We start from the raw sequence: 25360 nt of genomic DNA, 5'->3' as shown, positions 1-25360 counted from the left end.
CGCACACACACACACACACACACACACACACACACACACACACACAGGCTCCACTGTCCATTGGCACACTCCTCAGGAGAAAAGCATCAGCTCGGCACCTAACAATAGTGTTCTGCTACTGAGCACAGTACTGTGAAGGGCTAGAAACCAAGACTTTGTTTCTTCTCTTTGCATTTGTAATTTCAGAACCATCAGAACTGACTACATAAGCCAGGCTAGCCTCGAATTCAGAGATCCACCTGCCTTTGCCTTCTGAGTGCTGGGATTAAAGGTGTGCACCACCACACCAGTCCTCTTTCTTAATACAAAATGAAATGATACTTGGGATTTGCTTCAAACTCATGTTAACTCATGTTGCTCTTTAGGTTTGGGTGTATGTTTGGGACTGCTCCCCTTGCCTCCTAGTCAGCCTCCTAGCTCACATGGGCAGTGGAGGCTGGCCCAAGTGTTGACCTTCCTATCTTCTTACCTTCACCCACAGATCCTAAGATTACAGGCATGCTCCTGCCTCTGTTAGATGGGGGGAGGGAAGTGTTGAGCAGAGAGAGAGAGAGAATGAATGAGAATGAATATCCTGTAGAACTACTTTCAGTCTACACTAGAAACTATGAAGAATTTCAGAAGGTACAGAAGCAAGAGGCCATCCCACTACACCATCGCTTTAACTTCCTATTGTTTAAACTGCTCCAAACTGACAGGAGAGATGTCTAAGGACATCAGAGAAGAACAGGAAGCCTCCAAAGGTATGAAGGTGTGAAGACTGTAGATACTAACACTCGTTGAGCTATAATATCATAATTGCCAAATGTAAAACAATTTTATTATGTTATTCAAGCTTGCAGCGGTGATAACAAATGCAAAGATGAACTTGACATAATGAAGTTGATGGTACGGAGATGAAAACTAACCAACTGAGAACAGATTTTACCTGCAGTTTCTCAAGAATCTCAGTTCTCATTCAAGCCCTGGTCAACAGCTCTTGGGTAGAAACATGCACGTCTCCTCCTGACACACACCTTGGTGTTTTGAGGTGGGTGCTCTATATAACCCTGGCTGTCCTGGGGCTCACTATGTGGACTAGGCTGGCCTAGAACACACAGATCCTGTGTCTGTCTCTGAGTGCTTGGAATAAAGGTTCATGCCACCAGTCCCAACACATAGTTTCTTGTAGGCTAAAAAACAAAAACAAAACAAAACAAAAAACATGCAATCTTGTCTTTTACACAAGATCATGTGAGTACTATCTCATAAAAGAATCCTTTAAAAGCTATTTAATACTCTGCCCATTGCCAACTCAAGGCATCCTCTAACTCCAACATCTCTGCCTTCTACTACTGAAGGGGTTTGTTTCTTCATTGAAGATATAAAGCCCCAACTACCTATGAGGAGGAGGAAGAGGAGAGGAGGAAGAGGGGAAGAGGGGGAAGGAAGAGGAGGAGGAGGAGGAGGAGAAGGAGGAGGAGGAGGAGAAGGAAAAGCTTTATAAGGTCAGTAGACACCACAGGCATGCATGCACTGGAAGGGGAGTACCCATGATGATCATAGAGGGAGAAGGCCATCAATAAGCAAGGCATTCAGAACTGATGTCACCAAGCAAGGACCCGCCCACCTGGCAGGGGAAGACAGAGGTGGCCTTCAGTCTCCAGGGAACTTTTACAACCATGAAATTTCCATGTTCCTAACAATAAACCAACTGGCTAAAACAAAGAATCATAAAAGCACATAGATGTTTGGATCTAAAACATTTTATGACTACAGAAATGAAGGGAAACAAATAGGATTTAGTCCCCCAGAGCTCATAAAGAAAGACTATTGTTCTGTTGAGAAAGGCTGAGATACTCAGGTTGCTATAGGTCCATTTCATGTCCAGGAAACAACCTGAAGCTATTAAGCATTGTGTTCAGGAATTCTAGACAGTGACCCAGGAATGGAAGGGGACGACAATGTGCCTATTCCAGTGAACACTATAGTTTTGATTTAATCTATCCACGTCAGAGCACAGACACTTCTTAGTTAACATACTAATCCCTTTCAATGAACTGTCATCACATGCTTCTGGCTTGGTAAAGCATGCTGGACACAGCTGTGACCCAGGGTCTCCACACCCTGACTCGCTGTGGGATTGGCCGTCTTAGTAATGCTTCACAACTGTCTTTCCTGCTAAAAGCTCAAATCTTAGTTGATATGGCACATCATGAATGACACAGATGGCCCTCTGCAGTCCTCAGGACTGTGAGAGAAAAGCTCACCTCACTTACTAATATGCATTCCTATTTCAAGACTTAAAAGCAAATATAAAGTATTAAGGAAATGAAAACAAAAAAGTGAATTGCACGTGTGGCTAGATAGGTAGATCCTAAGACCCCAGCACAGCACCCGTAGCACACACAGCACCCGTAGCACACACAGCACCCTTAGCACACACAGCACCCGTAGCACACCCAGCACCCGTAGCTCTCACAGCACCCGTAGCACACCTAGCACCCGTAGCACACCCAGCACCCATAGCACACACAGCACCCGTAGCACACACAGCACCCATAGCACACACAGCACCCGTAGCACACACAGCACCCATAGCACACACAGCACCCGTAGCACACACAGCACCCGTAGCACACACAGCACCCGTAGCACACACAGCACCCGTAGCACACACAGCACCCCTAGCACACACAGCACCCCTAGCACACCCTAGCTCCTGAACATGCCATGCAGCAGGGGCAACAGGCAAGCATGATAGGACCAGGAGGAGATCCTCTGTCCACGAGTGTGCTATACCTCACCTGTAATTCCTCACAATCACACTGTCACAGTGTGTCCAAAGTGTCCACGGGTGACAGTCTGACACACCCAATGCTCCTGAGTTCTCAATCATATTTAAATATAACTGTTGAGAATCCAAAAGTTTCTAAAGGGTTTATGTTTTATGAGGTACACACCAAAATCACCTTAGAGATTTCTTTCAGTGATAGATATTTATAAATGTCCTTCTAGTACTGTGCTAGCCTCAGAAGTTCCTGTAAACTTCATAACCAGATCCTAAGCATTATTATCTGCTAACTATATCTAAATATCTCGTCTGTCCCTGCAGATCTGCTGAGTCCCCAAAGAACTTTTTATATAAACTTTTCCATCACTTCTAAGCTAATAAGCACATTCTACTCCCCAGGTAAACACAGACTAACACACCTGACCACAGCCATCCTCTATCTTCAGTGAAACAGACTTTTATCTGCTACTGAGAGACACAGTACAAATCTCAGAGTCAGTTTCTCCCTGCCTCCCCTCCAGCATTGCTAATGATCCAGTTTACTTAAGCTACCAGTGTTGGGGTCTCCCAGCTCTCTGTCCACTGGACCACCTGCAGTTATCCGCCAAGCCTACCTTACTGTTTACACTAATCGCTGTCCTTCAAAACCCAGCCCTCTGCAGGCGCTAAGATCCAGTAACCTTTAGATCCACCAGAGCTGCTCTGCTGTCCCAGTGTCTCCACTGCCTGCTGAGAAGACCTTTTGTCCCAGAAGACAACATCCATTGGACCCGCCCACCTGTGCCTTCTAAGACTGGGGGCTGGGGACTGGGGTTTTTTTCCCACACTATATAAACTGAGTTCCTACATTAAACTTCGAGCCTTGGTCAGTAAAAATATTGTCTTGGCTCCATTTTTCTCTCGCACATTCCATTTCAGGCCAGCCCGTCTCTCAGGATGACCCCAGACCAGATTAAAGTGAGTTTTGCTGCTGGCAGAAACTCACATACCTGGGGAAGCCCACTTTACCAGACCATCTTCCAAACCCAAAACGCAGATGCCTGATTTTGGTGAATTCGTCTGACCACTCATAGCAAGAGTTGCATTTTTTTTCTGAGAAAATTATTGAAGAATAAGCCACAGATTGAATGCATCTAGTCTTATGCATTAATATTCCCAAAAGAAAGGTGGTTTTGTTTTAAATTATAATCAAACCACCCAAATGATTTTAACAGTGAGTTCCCATTAGATAGTTCTCTGACAGATCCAAGTATAATCTCTCTGTGGAGAACAACAGTATCTGCTTCTAAGACCAACACTTAAGATATGTCAAGCAAACAGACACTCTTCCAAGTTAAGGAAATGTGAAGTCTATGTACTTTATTCTTCAGCTATTTTTCAATATAATTTAAATGTTCTACCACCTTCAAGTAGTTAAAATAACTACTTTTTCTTCCTTAAAAGTCAGACACTTTACTGATTTAAATTACCCTATTCTCAGTCTTCTGCACAAAACATGTCTCCCAGCCTCACCAATGATTGTGTAGAGCCATATGAACACAGAAGGACAGACATTCCATAATGAGACTATACATCAAATAATCTGCCTGTTGAGAATCATAGATTTAAATCTACTGGGTGCTAAAAAGATCATCAAAAATATTCTCTAATGTAACAAAATGGGGACATATTTGTTCTAAACAGTTAACAAAGAACATTCAAAATAGCTACTCATAGACTGAAGTGCCAGTGACACTGTGCACTCCTGGACAGTGCATTAGCTGGCAAAGAGGGGAGGCTGAATCAAAAGCCGGGCCACAGAGAATCCCAACATACAGGCAGTTCTCGTCTTTAGGACTAACTTCTTAACTAGCCAGCCCTTTAGAAAATCCTCATTTAAAAAATTAAAACAATTTAGATTAAAATTCCAGAGACCTAGCTAATACTGTCAGAACATCAACATGGGTCAATGCTGACCATCGCAGCATTAAAGGGATGATAACAATAGGAGGCATTTACAGAAATGGGACACAAGGCCACCCATATACAAATGCATTACTAAACAGCAGTGCATGGCGTTGACCAAACTGCTTTCATGGACCTGAAAAGCAAGCAAACTACTGCATTTGAGGGTCTCCAAACCATCTAAATGTCTTACTATATACCCCATGGATAGATATAGTGTTAGGGTTTGTTAACCAAGGAAGATCTGTTTAAATCTCATAATGAATGGATCACTTGTATGTCATTATTCCTCTCTCCTAACACTTCAGTTGTCTGCCTTGGCCTGTAATAAACAGGATAACTCCACTTCCAGCTTCACCTGCTCACTTACATTTCCTCTGCTGAGCCTCCATTACAAGAGGGTTACAACATGCTTAAAGTGTCTACACAACTTCTGAGGCTTCAGAAGGTGAAATCTGGCTTATGTAAGACAACTGGTTTTAACCCCAGCTTGCCAAGGCTGTGAGGAGAGGATATGTTCTGAGATTCCAGTCCATTGTCCCCAATTAGATCTTGTCACAGACCTGCATCAGGCCTGGCTCTGTCATGGAACCCAGAAGCATGTCCTTACTGCCAACATCTGCAAGCATGACACCACATTTAGAGAAGCAGCCATATCAAGTTAAATGCAGCAAGGCTCTTGCATGAGGCTCCCGCACAGGAGACCTCAATGAACGCTTATCATGAGGGTCCCAGGGCACTTGGGTTATATTTGCACATATATGTGTGTGTGTGTGTGTGTGTGTGTGTGTGTGCGCGCGCGCGCGCATATATAACACACAATGGCAAAACAAGATTATGCAACATACCAATAATATAAACTTCTGGAAAGTTCTATTAAATCATTTAAAAATACCTTATTATTAATTATCTTTACTTCTCAGCTTAATAAAATAACCCTGATTTATTAACTGAAAATCTTGAAAATCTGGCCACCAGACTCATTTTTCTTTCCTTTCTTAATGCCTCTGGTCTCCTAAATATGTTTTTTCTCAATTTAAATATAAACTATTAACATAATAAAATACTCCTCCAGCTTCCTAGACAGCATTTCTTGTCTGGGGTGGGAGTGCCCCTTGAGAGCAGTGCAGGCATGATCCAGGCCATCAGACTCCTCCTCCAGCAGTGCAGGCCGTGCCAAAAGACAGGAGCCTCAGTAACTAAGTCTTTGGTAACTCAGATTTACTCTGGGTTACTTGATATCTTCGGTGACCTCTCCATTTTACGTGATGATGTCTTTCTGCCTCCCAATTCTTGTACATGAATGTAAATTCACATTAAAGACAGAATTACTGTTTCCCTTGTCATCAGAAATAATTCATTTGTTGGATATGAAATCAGGCAAAAAAGCATTAACAATCAAATGTAATTTGTTTGTTGTTATAGATACATAAAATATAGTTGTTAAAAGTGGTGACTTCTGTCCTCGCCTAAGCATTAAACACATCAACTAAAAGTACACAGGTACCTTCTGATAATTGCTATTTCTACACCATATTAGGCAGGTGGCAAAAGCAGAAGCACAGGCCCCCTGCGAATGCCTCTCACCTTTAAAGTCCTCTTGTCAGGGTGAGAATGAAGCTCCCACACCCTCGAGAGTGGTGGGGAGAGAAGGTTCCACCACCCCTTCCAGACAGTTCTGAAGGAGCAGGGGAAACTGAAGACACTAGGAAGTTTCAGGATTGGAAAAGTTGGAGGAGAGAACAAACGAAGGCTATAAAGAAAGAAGAAAATCAGAAACATTAAACACGAAATTAGTCAAGTGTGCAAGAAATGTAAATTACCATTCTCCAACGAAGAACAAGAAACGTGAAGAATTTCAAACAAAGGCTTCTGCTGGGGTAATCTTTTCTTCATATTGTGGGAAGATGTGTGTCTGCTGGCAGGATATTGGTATTGTCATTTTTATGACCCACCACCAGCCTTGTATTTTTTAAATATTCGTCCTTCCTCACCTGCCTAAGGGAATTTAGAATTATCTGAGGTTCTGATTGGTGATAATAAAGAGCTGACAGCCAATAGCTGAGCAGGAAGTAGAGGGTGGAACTTTCAGACAGGGCAGAGGAGGGGGAGCCTGGAGAAGGAGGAGCAGAGAGAGATACAGAGAGCAGATAGAGGAACAAACTGGACGAACAGAAGCAGAGCAGAGAAAGGGACAGGTAGAGCAGTCACAGAGCGGGAGCAGAGCAAAGGGACAGATAGAGCAGCCACAGAGCGGGCTGTAGGCTCTAAAGATGGTCAAGTTAGAGTGGCTGGAGACTGCCCAAGCAGAAGGCCTAAGCTTTAAACTCAACTAGAAGCTTCTATGTTATTACTTATATCACTGGCAGGTCAGAGAGCCCATTAGAGACCGTGTTTGTCCAGATGACTATACAAGTAACGCCTCAGGACGCACCTTCTTCTGGTCTGTGCCTGAACAAAATCTACCTCTTCAAGGTAAAAAGTATACCTCAGATTACTGGGTGATGAATGTCCTTCAAGTCAGTTCTGATCTTTCTGTCTTTCCTTGTGATCTGCAGTATGGTTTGTGTAGGCCTAATCTAAACAGACTGCAGGAAGACTCAGTGAGAACCATCCAAGTGGGTCACTCCATGGTCATCAACAAGCAACAGAAGACACCCCAAAGCTAGCAGGATAAGCACAAACCCTCAGGACAACTGACCAGGACTCTCAGAGCCACTCAAAGGAGAAAAGCCTGGAAAGGAGATGCAGGGAGTGGACTTGGTTAACTATGAGCTGGACTAGAGTCTGTTTTGAAAATCAAAACTCAGCAAGAAGAGATTAGTTCTGAGGTGATGGGACTCAGGGCAGCGCTCTTAAGACAGTGTTCTTTACAGATGAAGAATCTTATCTGCCGCTTTATTTATGATTTATCCTATCTACCTACCTACCTACACACACACACACACACACACACACACACACACACACACACGAGAGAGAGAGAGAGAGAGAGAGAGAGAGAGAGAGAGAGAGAGAGAGAGCGCACAGAGAGACAGGCAAAGACAGAGAGGAAGGAGTAAATAAATGTATGTATAATGGATGGATGGGTGAATGGATAGATGGATGGGTGGATGGAGGGACGGGACAGACAGATGGATGGAAATGCACACAGGCACTCACTGGAATTTTTCTGAATGTTTGTAATTTTTCACAATGAAAAGATACAGAGAGATGGAGACAGAAGGATAGAGAAAGAGAGAGAAGGGTAAGCAGCCCAGCCTGGTCTACATAGAAAGTTCCATGCTAGCCAGGATTACAGTGAGACCCTGTCCAAAACAAAAACTAAAATTAGGGGGAGGCACCCATGTCAGCCTCCTCAGAAGCACCTCAATGCCAGCTGCGAGGAAATCCCATGCCTCTGGCCTCCAGGAACACCTGATTTACGGCACAGATGCACACACAATTAAAAATCATAAAAAATATACTTTTATATAAGTAAAATTTGGAGAATCAGGATATTTTTACAAGCGTTAATACAGTCTATATTAATGTATATTGTAGAATTTCATCATCTCTTGAGGTTTTAGCTCTTCAGTTTACACTTCCGTTCTTGTTATTGCCTCTTCAATGCAAGTACTCAAGTGGCCACCCTGGCACACTATCTCTGAAGTGTTTGGTTTATTAACTTCCTAGCACTACCAACTATCCCCATGGTTTTCTTCATTTTTTTCTCCTCTCCACTATAAACTAAAATCCATTTTCTCTAAAGTGTCAAATACTATGCAGAGGAAAAACCAATAAACCCTGGCACTGAAGGACAGTGTGATCACATCACAGCGACAAAGCACACTGTGCTTATTGTTTCTGAGGAGAACACAGTAGATTTGCTTCCGTTCCTGTAGGACAATTTTAATCCATAATTGATTCATTAAGCTACTTAGTAATGACTTTGGAATATTTTTGGACTCCTCCTTTTGTTCTGGTTCATTACTTCAGTTTTAAAATTAGCAGTAGGAATTCCTAAAATAATTCTTAGTCAAAGGCATGCTTCCTAAATTTTAGATTAACTCATCTACTTTCTCTAGGCAAATCAAGAGAACAAGAGGGTACACCACAACATGTGCCAGCAAAAATAGAAGAAGGGTGGGTTCATGAAAGACTCAGAGGTAAGTGTTTAAAGATATCATTCTATAGTAACTGGGAAATTACATTATTAGGAAAGGAATACCGTGGGAAGATCAACCTATTAATGGCTTGCAGTAGAGAAGGATTTAAATGTCAGTCAAATAGAAAGTTTAGAAAAACAAAGTCTTCTATGCTGTTCAGCTGTTCTACACACTGTCTGGGGTGAAAATAAACACACACATGTACGATAGATAGATAGATAGATAGATAGATAGATAGATAGATAGATAGATAGATAGATAGAATGTAATTACATGCAATGTGTGTATGCATACATATAGTGTGTGTGTGGCATGTATGTGTATGTTTGCTATGTTTATGCAGGCACATGTATTATGAACCAATGAGAAAGCAAGTGCAAGTTCCTGAGTTTTTTAGATGTACAGACTATATTTACAGGACACGGGACAAACCAAAATCTTAATACGCACTGATGCTGATGTCATCATGTAGCTGTAGTTCTTTCTTCCATGCACTGGCAACACCATCAGTCACCTGCACTTTTGATAACTCGGGAAACTATGAAAACATCCTTTAGAATCCTCTAAGATTCAAGAGGATGGACATACCACTCTTCCTTTGCTCTCTGCCTCAATAGGGTCCCCTCTCTGCACAGCCCCTCTGTACACTGGGGTTCTCCATGCACATTAGAATCATGTGCGCTGACACCTGAGCTCAGTCCAGGTTGGCTCCTGGAGAGATCCAGGTGCAGACAGCTGCTGTGCTGGTGGTCATCGAGGGTCTGACTTACTCTCCCAACCAGCAAGGTCAGCCCTTCTCTCCGTCCCTCCCCACTAGCCCACCCATGCAGCCCTCACAGGAAGCAAGAGTTCTCTCTCAGTGATGATGTCAGGACCCTGAAGGGAACAGGGCCAGCCCCGTCCAGGTAAACCAGCCCCAGGCGCTTCCTGCTGTCTGAGACCCCAAGCTCTAGTTTTGTTTTCCAATCCACTTCGGGTCCAAGCACAATGCTGGGTTGGGAGAGTAAGAGGGTAACTGTCAATACTGACTAAAATGGTCAGTTCTGTGTCTGAAGTGATGACTGTGTTGTTTTCTTGTATTTCGGCTAATATCTCAGTCTTCCATTATACTATGATTTATAATTACATGTGTGAAGTGGAAACTTGAAGCTTCTGCATTGCCTCTTGCTGAAGATAAAAGTCCACGCCACAGCAGCGAGCGCTTCCTGGGATCCTTGCTGGCTCTCCTTTCCACCACCTGTTTATTCTGCCAAGACTCTGATGTGGTGAATATGAAAACTAACATTTTCAAGGAATTTTTCTATCACCCTTGAATGGAAAAGCCTAAAGGAACCAAAACACTAATACAACTTAAGAAAGCAACTAAGAAAGCCAAGGCACAGAATGAAATTATAAAAAATGCATCCTTGGGGCTGGAGAGATGACTCAGCGGTTAAGAACACTGACTGCTCTTCCAAAGGTCCTGAGTTCAAATCCCAGCAGTCACATGGTGGCTTACAACCATCCGTAATGAGATCTGATGCCCTCTTCTGGGGTCTCTGAAGACAGCTACAGTGTACTTACATATAATAAATAAATAATTTTTTTAAAAAAAAATGCATTCTTTTCCTTTGGGAAAGGAAGGAGCAGAAAACAGTCACATATTCCTGGCTAACCTTACACTCACTGTATAGCTGAGAATGGCCTTGAACCTCTGACCCAAGGGCTCCAGCTCCTGAGAGCTAGGATCACAGGTGTGCTGGGACACTTGGTTTCCTGCTGCTGGGACTCTCTAGGGTACTAGCGCATGCCTAGTGAACACAGAGCCTCCTATACACTAAGCAAGCACTTGACAGCCTGAGCTATAGCCTCTGCCCTCACAGGCAAGGATTCTTTCTCTCTCTCTTTGCATTCTTTTCTACTCATTTATGTGTGTGCTTATTTTAGTAAGGATCTCACTTTGAAGCCCTGGCTAGCCTGGAAACACACTATGTAGAGGTCAGGCTGGTCTCGAACTCAGAGGCCCATCTGGCTCTGCTTTCTTAGATCACAGATTAAAGGCGTGCGCCAACACAGCTGGCAAAAAAATTTAGAGGCAAACATTCTTAAGGTCTTAAAACATTTGGTTACACTTTTGAACCATCTTAAATCACTTCAATATTTTCAATTATAATATGTGAGCCACTTGGATCACCTAACATTGTGAAGTCTGTAATAATATCCATAAGCAGAGAAACATGAAAAGGCATGGAATATAACAATCCAAGTAAATTACACATCAGTGCCCCTACTGCTGCGACAACATTTAACAACAGCAATGGTTTTACATGTCACATTCCTAACAGAGAGCTACTTCCCTCACTAAGTACTGCAAACAGGTTAGGCCTACCTACCAAGAAGGGACACTACCTACCAAGCTCATTCACATGAAATCCTTCTGGTTGTCCTCTGCCCATCTTCCATCTTTACATCTCCAATTCTACTGGGGGTGGGGGTGGGGGTGAGGGAAGAAAGACAGAAGGAAAAAGAGGGAAAAGATGTGCAAAGCATCCCTGGTGGAAACAGAGAGGTTCTTCTCACTTCTCACTCTGGTGCCTACCTCACTCTGCTCCCTCCTCTGCACACAGCCCCTGCAGCACATACAACAGGGACAGGCAAAACGATCACCTCTGGGCCAGGGAGTCCCCCAGCCCAGGACAGCAACTTCAGGACATGGCACTGTGGTAACTCTGAATTTTAATGAGTTTCTATAATCCTTACTTAGGGACCTACCAAATACATGTGGAAGAATTTCCCTCTTACATCCCAACAATAACTGCTCAGAAGTGATTACATGTTAGATGAATGTGACAGCTATGAGTAATTCTAATTATTTACATGTTAGGATTTTATATATAATATTGATCTAGTGTTTAGCATCCTGGAGGCCCTGGACACACATTACAAAAATATATGAATAATAGTAGAGAATAATACCACACACACACACACACACACACACACACACACACACACATATCTTAGTGCATTAAAAGGTATCATTAAAATTCTGTTTCTTAAACTTAAAAAATGGCTCAGTGGTTAAAAGCACTGCTTGCTCCTTAAGAATTGCCTGGATTTGATTCCCAGTACCCACTCATAACCAGCTACAGCTCCAGTCCTAAGGGATCCAATGCCCTTTGTTGGATTCTGTAGGCACCAGACATACATGTGGTGCATGGACAAACATGCAGGCAAACTCATACACAAAATAAAAATAATTCTAAAAAAATATTACTTATGTAATTATCTAAAGTCTCCATTTGCACAGACTCTAAAGATGGCCTAAAATGACTGGAGAAATGCTGAAGGGTCCTTGGAAATACACAATTACATTGGGGAGGGGGCATTTCTCTGAGCTTGAACCCAGGACCTTGAACATGCTAAGCAAGCATCCTCAAGACACACTTGCACACACACACACTAACAAACATCCATTGTTTGTGTTGGGTTAGGCTTTGAAAGGCCTGTCTACTGAATCATGGCTATCCTGTACCTCAATACATGGACTAAATTGGCCTCAGGGTCAGAGACACCCCCCTCTCTACCTCCCTAAAGATTAAAGAACTGCACTACCAGGCCTGGCACGATTCAATATTCTAACTTATATTTTCAAAACAACTCAAAGTTTTTAATCTTAAGCATATTAACAACATAATTAGAAATTTTAAGATAATTATTAAATGTTCTTACGAAAGCAGGGGTGACACCAGAGGCAGAGGAAGTTTGTTCACGAGCAGATCCTATGAGCAAGATGGAGCTGCTGGAAGGGCCCACCCTCCTTCAGTCGTGGCCTCTAATGGGCAGAGAGGCCAGTGAGCAGCAAGTTCCGGAACTCGCTCACTCTCCAGGGAAGCCTTTGGGGACATAAGTGACCAACAAAAACTCCCATGCATCATTTTCATCCCTGACAACAGGCCCTGGGTCCTGGCAGCTGGAACATTACAAGCAATGCATGCAGGTCCTGGCAGAGCACAGGAGCGAGTTCCCTGAAAGCGCGCCTGCTCCCTGCAAACAATTGAGCAGACAGAAGAATTCCACAAATAGCATAGCAGAAGTCAGATGACTGAATATATTATCAGCCTTCTTTTGGGTCTATGGTATCTCAGCAGAGTCATCCGCTCTACATGGAGTGCACAACACTCACCAAAAGGCATCACACAACCTGTGTCCCACAGTTAAACATACAACATTAAATCTATATTGAAGAAATAAGAAACCACATATGTACATCAACTCCTTGTCTTTTCCAAACCTATATCCCTGAAAGTGTTCCCTGGGTACATTTTCTACTGGTCCCCCACAAACAAGTTTTCCATACAGAGAACAACAGGCGAGAATATGATTTTCAAAGAATAAATGGATTGATGTTGTCTTAACAAAGGCCTACGGGAGAGCCCAACAGTCAGCCAATAGGAACCCCAGCTCAGCAGGCCAGAAGCAAGAGCTGCCTGGGGTTCTAATGTGCTTCAGTAGCCCAACTGTGTGAGCCTGGAAGTTACCTGATACCTGTATGTCCGTTTCTTCCCGAGCAGCTAAAGGAGGATGCTACAACTGCTTCACACAACTAAATGAGAAACCCAAGTGCATAACAAATGTCCCTAACCCCAGACACATTTAGTAAACTCCATCAGTTTACTTCACTGCTTTTCCTGCTTCTTGACATTTAAAGGTAAGGGGATCTTGAACTTTCAAGAATAGTTGGGTTGTACATATGACTTACAGGAGTTAACTTCTCAGTCCATGACTGGGAACATCGGCAGAACCTCAGCTATTCAGATCTGTCCCTTCTTAGACTGAACAGCTGAGAGTCCTAAGGTCATTTGCTATATCCTAGACTCTTGATGGGCAGCCATCCCAGACTTCCCCTTAACCTCCAACCTCCTGGAACATGAGGATAACAACGTGTATTTATGTGTTTGTGGCCATAAGCAAAAGAATGGACCACTCATACGAAAGCCTAGAAAGTGGCTGGCACTATCCCTGATACAGACACTGTGGGCCTGATGGGAATGAGCTCCCTCCAGGAGACCCGTAGCCAGAGCGGAACACAAGGCTGCACACAGAGCTAAAGCCAGGCCACAGAGGCCCAGAGGAGGCAGCACAAAGCGATGGCCATAGGAGAGGGGTTGGGACAGAGATGATGGGGGCCCCACCTGCCAACCCACCCTGTCACATCCTACCAGCTGCATAGGACCACTCTGACCATGTAACCATGTACCATACCAGACAGGGCTCCTAGAGCAGCACTTAAGCTTCAAACTAAACAAAACTGAACCAGTCAGAAGCGTCCATATTTTCATAAAGAGGAATCTAACTAATTTTAAGCTCATCTATTAAGGGAACATTTAAACAACTTGTGGATAGTATGTGAGTATGAACTGTATGCCTATATGTGTGTGCATGTGAAGGCCAGAGCTCAAGGTGCCCTCCACTTTGTTCTCCATCTCATTTAAAACAACAACAACAATAGCTCTCCCTGACGCCAAAGCCCACAGCTGACTACGCAGGCTGGTTAGTGAGCTCTGGGGTCAGCCTGTCTCTGCTCCCAAGCACTGAGATTACAGACGTAGCCATGCTAGGCATCTCCATGGGTGCTAGAAACTTAAACTCCAGTCCTGCAGCGCAGACACACCACTGACTGACCCATCCCACAAGCCCCACAACTTTATTTGATACATAATTCCATTCTCAGGAAAAATAACAGAATCCCAGATCCATGCAACATTTGCTAGACAGTACACACTTGAAATTACGCACTCATACAGAAGATAAGATTAAGGCAAATATTTCCTTTCCTCCCACCAAGGTGTGAGGAAAAGGAGGGAAGAAGGAGCCCATCGCCCAGCCTGTGGCCCTCCCTTTAGTCCCTGGCTCTGTAACTTGAAGATTTTATTACCAAATACACTGTCAAGGCCAGGACAGTCACGTTTCCATCAATAATGATGAAATAAATCAATGAAACAATTGCTAAAGAAGAAAAAAATGCAGAGAAAAGCTCCAAAACCCAAAATAAAGATTCTGCTAAACATGGGGCCCAGGACAGAATAAGAACTGAGGTCTATGTCCCACCAGAATTTACAGCAAATTTCAGTTTCCATCTATCTCTCAGCCAAGTGCCCCTTAACATCTACCGATTTGCAACCTCCTCCTGATGACCGACCGACACTATGTCCGGAAGTTCCAAAGCAGCTGCGAGAAACATTACCATACTCACTGTACTCATTCAAGTTTGCTAGAAATTCCCAGCCATAGAACCAAATAAACGCTGGCCTAAAACAAATCCTATCATTCCACCATTGCCTCTGAACCTAGAAGCGTGAATGACTAGCGCTAATTGGTAAACACAGAGACCCCTTGCTCTAGAAGCCACGTCTGTGCTCTACTGCAGACCAGCAGAACATCTAGGACCTTTACTGTAAGCTGCCAACTGCTTTGTACTCTCCCTTTCACGGCAGCTAGGAAATCACACAGACTGCTAAAACAGCCATGCAAGTCATACTGTCACCTCTGTCTAGAACATCTGGAACCTGTAAAGTTTCCCTCGTGCTCTCTGAACCGAGGGCCTGTGACACTGAACTGTACTGTACAGCTTTCCAAGGTGGGACACTTTAAGAGGCTTTAGAGGGTAGTATGCCATGGCACCTCTTCTTGCTTCTCTCGTTTACAAATCAAAAAGTAGGAAAAAAACAAAACAAAACAAAAACCAAAACAAAAGAAATAAAGAAGCACATAAACACTGAGAGCCTCCTTTCCACTTAGAAGAGACAGAGGTAAAGGAGCTTGTGATAGAAAAGGGTAAAAAGAACTAGACATTTTGTTTTCCATTCCATGGCTTTTCTTCATTCAAAAATTAGTATCATGGGGCTGGAGAGATGGTTCAGTGGTTAAGAGCACTGACTGCTCTTCCAGAGGTCCTGAGTTCAAATCTCAAGAACTACTTGGTGGCTCACAACCATCTGTAATGAGACCAAATGCCCTCTTTTGGTGTGTCTTAAGACAGCTGGTGTACATATAAATAAATAAACAAATCTTTAAGAAACAAATCGATATACAAGTCTGGAGAGACGGCTCAGCTGTTAGGAGCTCTGGTATTCCCAGCATGCAAATGCAACGCCTGTAACTCCACTTCCCAGGGACTCAACACCCTCTTCTAGTCTCAGTACCAGGCACCCATGTGGTACACACACATACATGCAGAAAAACATTCACACACTAAAAATAAATTCTTTTTAAAAATCGGTAAAGTAGCTGGGCGTGGTGTCTCACACCTTTAACCCCAGCACTTAAGAGACAGAGGCAGGCCAATCTCTGTGAGCTCTAGGCCAACCTGGTCTACAGAAATGAGTTCCAGAACAGCCAAGGCTACACAAAGAAACCCCGTCTCAAAAAACAAACAAACAAACAAACAAAAAAAACAAAAATGAAAACAAAAAACAAAAAGCAAAAAAAAAAAATCAGTAAAGCATATAATAATGTAACACCAAACAATACTAGGATCAGAAAATAGTAAAAAGCTAATAGGGGGCTGGAGCGATGGCTCAGCAGTTAAGAGCACTGACTGCTCTTCCAAAGGTCCTGAGTTCAAATCCCAGTGACCACATAGTGACTCACAATCATCCATAATGAGATCTGATGTCCTCTTCTGGGGTGTATGAAGACAGCTGCTGTGTACTTATATATAATAAATAAATCTATTTTAAAAATAAAAATAAATCAAAAAGCTAATAGGTCTTAAACATTAGTTTTGTCATAATAACAGCTAAAAATTAGTTAAACTTTTAAATATAATTTCAACCACAACACAACAATGACCAAGATATCAAAGACACCTGTGCATATCAGAACATTAGTCTTCTATTAAAAATGCTTTAAAGGGCCACTCTTCCTGCTTTTTCTTTCCAACAATATAAGGACTGCTTCAAAGAATAGCCTTTGTATCCAACACGACAAAAACAATTTTTCCTAGAGATCTAAGCTGTCGAAGTATGGGTCAAATAGCAACCTACTGTGGCCTGAAACAACTAAGGCACCGAGTCCTTAACTTCTACATGTAAAACAGAAACATAATCAGACATCATGATTCCAGAGAGACTGGAAAGCTTTAAATAAGATATATCTATTGAGAGGCAAGGGAAGAACCAAGATGAATTAACCCTTTATGCAATCCCAGGACCCTACAGCTTTTATATGTATTTTCAGTAAAATGTCTCTCATGCTGAAAGTCATCTAAATTATATTTAATTGATGAAGGGTTAAAAATATTTTAAGAATTATTAAGTCCTCAAAGGCATTAAATTCACATGAATGATTGTTGAGCTGTCCTGAAACCTGGGCCTCAGCACCCTGACATCTAAAAGTCAAAGAAATCCTCTTGTAAGAGGGAAATTCCCAGGAGGAAGAAGGTTCAGCTCCAGCAAGAGAGCACACAATGGAATCGCCGCTGACAATGCACATCTTTTTCTAGATGTCTCCATATGCTTGAGAGGTTTTTCCCCTCGCCAGGCATTAGGCGACTTGCTATTCTCTGCCACCAAGAATCTCAGAACGCTTTGCAGGGTCCTTATGGGGAATGCAGTGAAATAATGGGTTGCTTTTAAGAATTCAGGAAAGAGAAAGGGCTTGCATCAGAGTGGCCTCCTAAATTAACCAGTAGTGGGAGTATCTGAATGTTGCTGGTTTCTGAACATTAATTTACAATACTCCCTACTTCTGTCAGTTGAAATAAGTGCTTATCTTTCGCTTGACTCATTTATCACCAAAATAACACTTCAAAAGCTACAGCAAAAAGCAATTTACTTCTACAAGAACATCTAAAATTACACAGGTTGGGAATCTACACTATAGATTTGAAAGTCACATATTACACACGACTGTTTCCTTACATTAGTCTCTCTCAAATCCTTTCTTAATAACCCAATAGTAATAAAAGCTGGAGAACCCAGTGTGGATCATGCCCATTAGATATTTTTTTAAATCCCAAAATTAAATTCATGGGTGACAGGTTCCAAAAATGAATGGATTCTAAGTTTAACATTTCTCATCCTTTGAACTCCCAAAGATTCCAATTGGGAAAAGGAATGTTGCTGCTGTCCGGTTGGACTAACCTCACCAACAAAGAACAGAGCATGTACACACACAAAAAGCACTGCAGCAGTGGCTGTCTTTTTAACAGACCGCAATTCCCGCTGAGCAACCTGGGATCCTCAGGGGAAGCGCCCCCGCCCCCCCTTCCTAAAACTCAGGAGTCAAGAAAGTCAGTTCACAGGACCCAAACAGTTAAAACAATCAAAGATAGCTCTTGACCTCTTACACATCAGAGAATTAGCCACACACTGTGCAATCCATCCGTGTTTAAGGAAACTAAAATAAATAAATAAATAAAATAAATGTTTTACGAATCTTTTGTAAGGGAGTAATATGAAAAGCTATACTGCTATACTTTATTCCTTTTGTTTTCTGCCAACAAATATTCTTTGGCTAGTTTTGCTAAGTACCCACGCTCGGTATCTTAGTGGCGCTTTGGTTCAAAACTTCATTTTGTTTACCCAAGAGCAAGACAAAAAATATGCACAGCATAAACCGTAACTTTGTAAAAAATGTCACACTCAGACCAAGCACGAAACTTTCAAGGAGACTTGGGGAGTTGGTGGTGGTCTGATTAAACAAGGTCCCACTGAGGCCAACTCCAAACAAGAACGCTTTAGCCCTCCTAAAAATCACCTCGCATGAGGCCACCCCTCCCCTTTACTCTCAGGGTGCCCTTTCAATTCCATCGTCCGGGTGCTGGACAGAAGCCCAGTGAAACTAACGCAGACCTTCAAAGATCTCACCTGGTGCTGAGATCCAGAACGCGGTCACTATCAACATATGCCATTTTAAAACCGGGCCTCGCAGTTACTGCCACATCCTGAAGTGGCTTTAGACTTTGTCACGTCTAAAACAACGCCTCTCGCAGCACCAGAGAAAGGCAGTGTCTTCGCGCACCTATGCAGGTCTCCCCGGGTCACAGATTCTGTGAGTGACACTATTCCACAAACCCAGGTGCGGGTGACCAAGGGACGCGCCAGAGTGGAGGGCTCGCGGCGTCTCCATGGCTCCCCCGCCCCGCCTGCAACTCAGCCCTAACTGGACGGAAGAAACCCCGCCCCCTTGCTGCCTCTGGCTCCCACCATTGGCTTACCGGCACCCGGCAGGTCAGTTCCTGCCTCCCATTGGCTCACTGCCCCATCAGTCAGGCACAGCCAGATTCGGGTCGGTGGGAGGGGAAGGAGTCGGAGGAGGTGGAGTGGGAGTGGGATTAGAGGACGAGGTGGCGGAGGAGGGTGCGCGAGCTCAGGCTCGGGTTTGGGAAAGTTTCCCCTGCCGGTGACAAGCCCTCTAGGCTTGAGGCCCAACGCCACTCCCGGCGAGTAGGGGGCTCGGGTCCCCGATTCCCGCCCCTCGGTCCGCAGGCCCCGGAAGCCACTTGGGGGAGGGGAAAGGGAGGGACCATGGAAGCAGGGACCGAGCCACCCCCGAGCGAGCGCGGCCGCGGCGCCTCCAGGACTCCCCCAGGGGCGGGGTGCGGGCACTCCAGCCCGCGGCGCCGATCCCCGGACGCCTCCCCCGGGAGGGTCCCCGGCCCAGGGCGTGACCCGGGCGCGAGGGCCGCCAGGACCCCTCCCGCTTCCCGCGGGGGGCCCCCCGAGGGCCTGTCCCTGCAGGGGCCGCGGAAGGGGTACGGAAGAGGGGGCGCTGGCGAGCCAACCCGGAACCTCCTGGCCCGCAGCCCGCCTCCCGCCCCCGGCCGCGGCCCCAGCGCGCCTCCGGCACACATGCCCGCACCCAGAAAGTTAAGTCAGGGGCGAGCCCGGCGCGGCGCCGCCACCGCCGCCGCCGCCGCCGCCCGACCCCGGCTCCCCGCCCCCACCGCGGCCCGGCCTGCGCGGCCCGTGCGCTGCCGCCCCGAAGCCACCCGAGCCCGAGGCCCCCCCAGACGCCCGAGCCCCCGCCGCCGCCCCTGCCGGCCGCGTCACCTTCACACACCCCCGGCACTTCCCAGGTCCTGCCTCCCCTCGCCCGGCTCCCACCCGTGCGGCCGCGGCCGCACGCCTCCCGGGAAGAAAGCGCCGGCCGCGACTGCGCCCGCCGGCCCGGGCTTCCCCCGGCTGCGCCGCGCAGCCCCGAGGGGGCCGGAGCGGGGGCCCGCGGCACGGCCGCCGCTTCCCGGCCTGGTGCTCACCTCTCGGCCGGCGCCGCGGGCTGCAGCCTCCGCCCGCCTCGCGCTCCGGGGCTCGTCTCCCCAGCTCTCTCGCCCGGCGCCCGAGCGCCTCCTTTCTCTCCCGGGGACTCGGCGTCTTCCCGCCCTCCCCACCCCGGGAGCCGAGTCCCCGGCTCGGCCGCGCCTCGAGGATGGGCGTCGCGGGCTCCGCACGCCCGGGCAGCGGTGCCCGCACACAACAACAGCCTGCCCGGCCGGCCGGCGCGCGGCTCCGCCGGGCTGCGCGCACCAAGGGCAGCGGCCCGGGCGGGAATGCGGCGCCCCCCGCCCGCCGCCCGCGAGCCCCCGGGGGGAGGCGCGCTTACCGAGGTGGCCGTCACGCCGTCAGGTGCGGGCTGCCGTCGGCGCTGACCTCCGCCGCCGCCGCGGGAGCCCAGGCTGCGGCCGCCATGTTCCCGTGTTAATAACTGCTGCCTGGTTGTTTATTTCAATGGAGATCCTCCCCCAGCTCCCTCCTCCTCCTCCCCCTCCTCCTCCGCCGCTCTGCACTTGCGGAGAGAGACACAGACCGCGCGAGCTCGCGAGCAGGGGAGGGGGCTCGGGCACGGGGCCGGCCCGCCCTCCGCCTCCCGGCCGCCTCCGAGCGAACGCTGTCACCGCTCGGGGGACCGGGCGGAAACTTGCGTCCCGCGTCCCCGAGCGTGGGCCCGGGAGCACCGGGGCTACCCCACCCGCGGGGTCCTCAGCATCTCCCTGGCTGGCGAGACTTCAGAGCTCGGAGAGTTGGACAAGATGGGTGGCTGCGGTCTAGGGGACCGTGACCTACGGGTGACTGGAAGTGAAGGGAGAGTCAACAGAGGACTCCGTGCGAGGGCAAAGGGCAGTGCCCAAAAGAAAGCTAAAACGGGGGACTGGCCCGGCCCGGGGAGTGGAGGCCAAGGGACTGCCGCGCCTCCGACGGCGGGGACGCTGCGGCGAGAAGGTCGCGGAAACCCCCAGTCCCGGAGGTGCCTCCTGCGCGCGCTCAGGCAGGGCCCAGTAGCCGGCAGCCTGCACCCCTCGGGCGCACCTCTGCACCCAGAGGTTGTTCCGGGGCGCACTCCTTCGCCACCATGTCCCCTCGGTTCTTTCGTGGATACGCCTCCCTAAGGACTCTGGAGGGGATAGAGGGGCGTGACCGCGGGAGGCGAACTTACCGGGGTGCCACCCTGCGATTGCTTGACAAAGCAAAGGCTGCACGGTATTTAGAAACACCGAGTGGAGTGTTCTCCGCACGCAGTGAGACAACAAAACTTTTGTTTTGTTTTGTTTTTTTAATTGGGGGAATTCATTATCAAATCCTCAATGGAGTACTGGGAATGAGGAAACATGAAGGAGTTTACCTTTAAATGTTTGGTTTTTAACAGGAAAAGCAACTTCTTTTCCATTTAGTTACAATTAGTTGAAAGAAATGAGCAACATTTGTTTGCTTAACGGAAGCTATCAAAATATGACAGGAACACGTTTCCTTATTTTAACTCTTATGAAAGGTCACTTGCCATAGAGAATAAGTGTTTATTGAACTGTAACGACTTGGCACTGCATTAAGTGATTCACACACACACCAAATTTTAATCCTCAGACCTTACAAAGTAATTGCTATTTTTAATACCTCACAAAACATTGAAACCTAAAGAAGTAATTTTTTGTAGAGTCACACAATAAACACGGTGGGCAAGATTTGAGCCCGGGTCCATTAATTGCAAAACATGTGCTTTTTAATCATATTTTTGAGCTCCAGTTTATTATGACAAAGAAAAAGAAAAGTATATGCCATGCCTGCTTGGTTGGCTATAGCTAGAAAATATTTGAAAAGCTGTAACAAATGTTAGTTAGCATTGGTGAGTGGAATCGCGAGGAGGTCTGCAATGGGGTACTTAACGTTTTTCAGGGAAATGTCTGGTGTTTGGAATGGTTGGTTTTGACCACCTGTTAGTAAATTTTAAGGATTTTTTTGTTGTTGTTAATTAGCTAGAATAACTAAATTATGTTCCCCGAAGACTCAAAAGCCTTCAGCAATTTAAGGACAGAACCAGGAAATGCAGAGTGTTCCTATGACCTGTCCTCCTCCACTCTTAACCCATAATATTGTTACAGGGAAGTTGGGTTCCTCCCAGCAATGTCCCCACTGCCAGACTTAGATTTCTTCTCCTGTCCTGAATTCTTAAGAGTTAAGAAAGACTCTCGTTGCTTTCTATTCCTCCTTTTGAGGGAGAGGCAGATATCCAGAGTCCATCAGTGCTCAGTGGCAACAGAATTAACATTAAAAAACTACCTGTGATGAATGTGCAAGCAAACAAATCCCTGCTTCGATGCTGTGTTAGTACACCTTCTTACTGAATGCTCAACACACATGACTGTCTCTAAACAATAAACCAAACCAAACAGCTCTTACAGTAGCATAATGAGCCCCCTGTCCAGCTGCTGCTGCCTCACTCCAGCGGGACCTGGAAGAATCATGTAACTTTGGAGTTCTGAAATAGTGTCAAGACATCACACCCATGTTATAACTGTGGTATTTATTTATTTTGCTTTTATATGTTTAACTTTGTATTCTTAGAACCAGCCTTATTATCAATACATCTTTGAGCTGCCGTGAGTAACAATCTCTCCTGTATGTATCAATACTCATACTGAACAATGATTTCTGGGTTGCAGAAAATTATTTACTTTTGTATTTGCCAATTCAACAACACATAAGTATTACTGTGTTCTGTTTGTACAGAGCATGTGGCCTTGTTTGTGCATTTGCCCTTCTCATTCTCCAGACTGTAAGCTCCTAGGGCCCAAGACCGCCCCCTCTCAGCCCATGTAATACCCTCTAGTGACCCTTGAAATCACATAGAGTACCAAGTTCCTTACATGTTTTTTCTTTACCTGGATACCAATGATAAAGTTTATATATTAGGCAGAGTGAGAAGTTGTAACTAATACAACAAAACAATGAAAGCTATACTATAATCAGTGTTACACAAATATCTGTAGGCTCTCCCACGCACATCTCTCTGTACTTGAATCGTTTAGCCTGAAGGGAACACTTTATAGATTTTCTTGGTAGCCAAAAAGCATAGATAGTAAGCGGAGACTACACAAAGGGATGGATTTGGCAGAAAGTGGGACTGAAGAAGACATTGTAAAATTTCATCATGACATAGTGGCAAGCAATGTAAAAGTTGTGACTTATTTATGAAAATTTTCACTATTCTCAAATTGTAGTTGAGCATGGACCAGTGAAGCTACAGAAAGGAAGAAAAGGAACAGCTGTATCTGGCCTAGGCCTCGTGTCCTTTCATACCTCATTTACCAGCGTCCAAATCATAAAATATTGTTTTGTTTTGTTGTTTTTAAGTTTTATTTATTTTATTTACATGAGTACTCTGTAGCTGTCTCAGACACCAGAAGAGGGCATCCAATCCTATTACAGATGGTTGTGAGCCACCATGCGGTTGCTGGGAATTAACTCAGGACCTCTGGAAGAGCAATCAGTGCTCTTAACCATTGAGCAATCTTTCCAGCACCCCTTTTATTAAAAAATTTATTTATTTTATTTACATGAGTACACTATAAAACATTCTTATTAAAAAAAAAAGGCTTTTCATGTTTTGAAGTATCAATTCCTGAGACCTCAGAATCAACTTGACATGATGGCCCATATTTCTAATTGCAGCACTGGGGAGGTAGAGGAACAGGATGAGTTCAAAGCCATCCTTGGCTACATAGCAAGTTCACCACCCAGCACACATATGGCAGCTCATAACTGCCTGCAACTCCAATTCAAAGGGTTACAACCCTCACACAGATATACTTGCAGACAAAACACCAATGCAGGTAAAATAAAGTATCTTTTAAAACTGAGTAGTAACTTAAGACAAACATTTAGAAAAGTATGTATATTCATATATATCCGGCATTGTTGGGAAATGACGTGTCTATGCCACAACAGGTGCTTAGAAGTCGGTGATAACTTACTTATACCATATAATCCCAGGGTTAAATTGAGATCACCAGACTTAATAATAACAAGGACCTTTACAAACAGAGACATGTTGCTGGTCTTTAGTCTTTTTTTTTCTTTGATAAATGTGCACGTGTGTGTGCTCACTCATGAAAGCCCAAGGTGAACACGAGGGGTTTTGCTCAATGTGCTCAATCAGACTCAACATTATTCATGGAGGCGCATCAGCTCCCTTGAACCCAGAATGCACAGATAATGTCTTTTCTAGCTAGCCAGTTTGCTCTAGGGAAATACCTATCTCTGCTTTCCAAGAGCTGGACTTACAGGTGGGCTGGCACATTCACCTGCTGTTCCCACCAGTACAGGGATCCAAATCCCAGCCCTCACACCATGAGGTGGCACTTCACTCACCAAGCCGTCTCCCAACACTAGACTTTTTTTGTAGACAAGATCTCATGTAGCCAGGCTGATCTGGAACTAGCTCAGCCTCCCAAGATCTGGGATTACGAACACACAGCACCACTCCAAAGCAGGCAACACACAGCACCATTCCAAAGCAGGCAGACATCTCTGCTTTTGTCTGCTTTCACTTCCATGGTCAACTTCCACGGTATTCAACTTTTCCAACATAAAAATGAGAAATTCTTTACTATATTATGTTAGTTTCTTAGCATACATCATGTTGTAATGAGAGTAAAATAGAATTGCAAAAAGCAAAATAAGGTAGGTGAATAAACATGAAATGGACTCTATTGCATTAAAAAACAAAAACGAAGTAGACTACTTATGTAACCATAAAGCCATCACCAAACACATTTTTATAGGTACAGTTGGCAATGACACAACAGTATAAATGGTATTTTTGTCATATTTTTATGCAGATCTAAAAAAAAAAAATAGAAGGCTGAGCATGGTATGGTACACACCTTTAATCCCAGTACTAAGGAGGCAGAGGCAGGCGGATCTCTGAGTTCAAGGAACAGCCAGGGATTCACTGAGGAACTGACTCCAAAAGACCAAAGCAGCAGGAACAAAAAGTAAACTGTAAACAAGCTGTGTGGGAGGGTGGGGGTGCAACTGTAATCCAGCACTGGGGAGCTGGAGGCAGCAAACCTAGAAGCTCAAGCCATCCTCAATCTGAGGCACCTTGGGCTACCTGAGACCTTGTTTCAAAGCCAAAACAACAGAAAACAAAACAAAACTACAGTCATCACAGAAATACAAAAGTAAAAAATGTACAAAGTTAGATTTTAATTTGATTATTGAATAAAAACATTTAA

General features: G+C 45.2%; 1 protein-coding gene and 1 pseudogene across 2 annotated transcripts in view; both read right to left on the bottom strand.

Moving 5' to 3' along the window:
* Positions 1-20597, bottom strand: part of Ncoa2 (nuclear receptor coactivator 2) — a 240816-nt gene extending 220219 nt beyond the window's left edge. Inside the window, exon 1 of one of the 2 annotated variants that reach the window (XM_021222395.1) lies at positions 20452-20597. The gene's annotated coding sequence lies outside the window, so the exon portion shown is untranslated. Of the gene's footprint in view, positions 1-18716; positions 18987-20451 lie in introns of those variants that run through there. The other variant, XM_021222396.2, reaches the window with a different exon arrangement.
* A 2132-nt stretch (positions 20598-22729) lies between these two features.
* Positions 22730-22828, bottom strand: LOC115062997 (annotated as a pseudogene).
* Between the last annotated feature and the right edge of the window lie 2532 nt (positions 22829-25360).

The sequence above is a fragment of the Mus pahari genome, chromosome 22, assembly GCF_900095145.1.
Source record: "Mus pahari chromosome 22, PAHARI_EIJ_v1.1, whole genome shotgun sequence".
Taxonomy (NCBI): Eukaryota; Metazoa; Chordata; class Mammalia; order Rodentia; family Muridae; genus Mus; species Mus pahari.
Note: the sequence above shows the minus strand (reverse complement) of the source record. Positions and strands in the feature narration are given on the sequence as shown.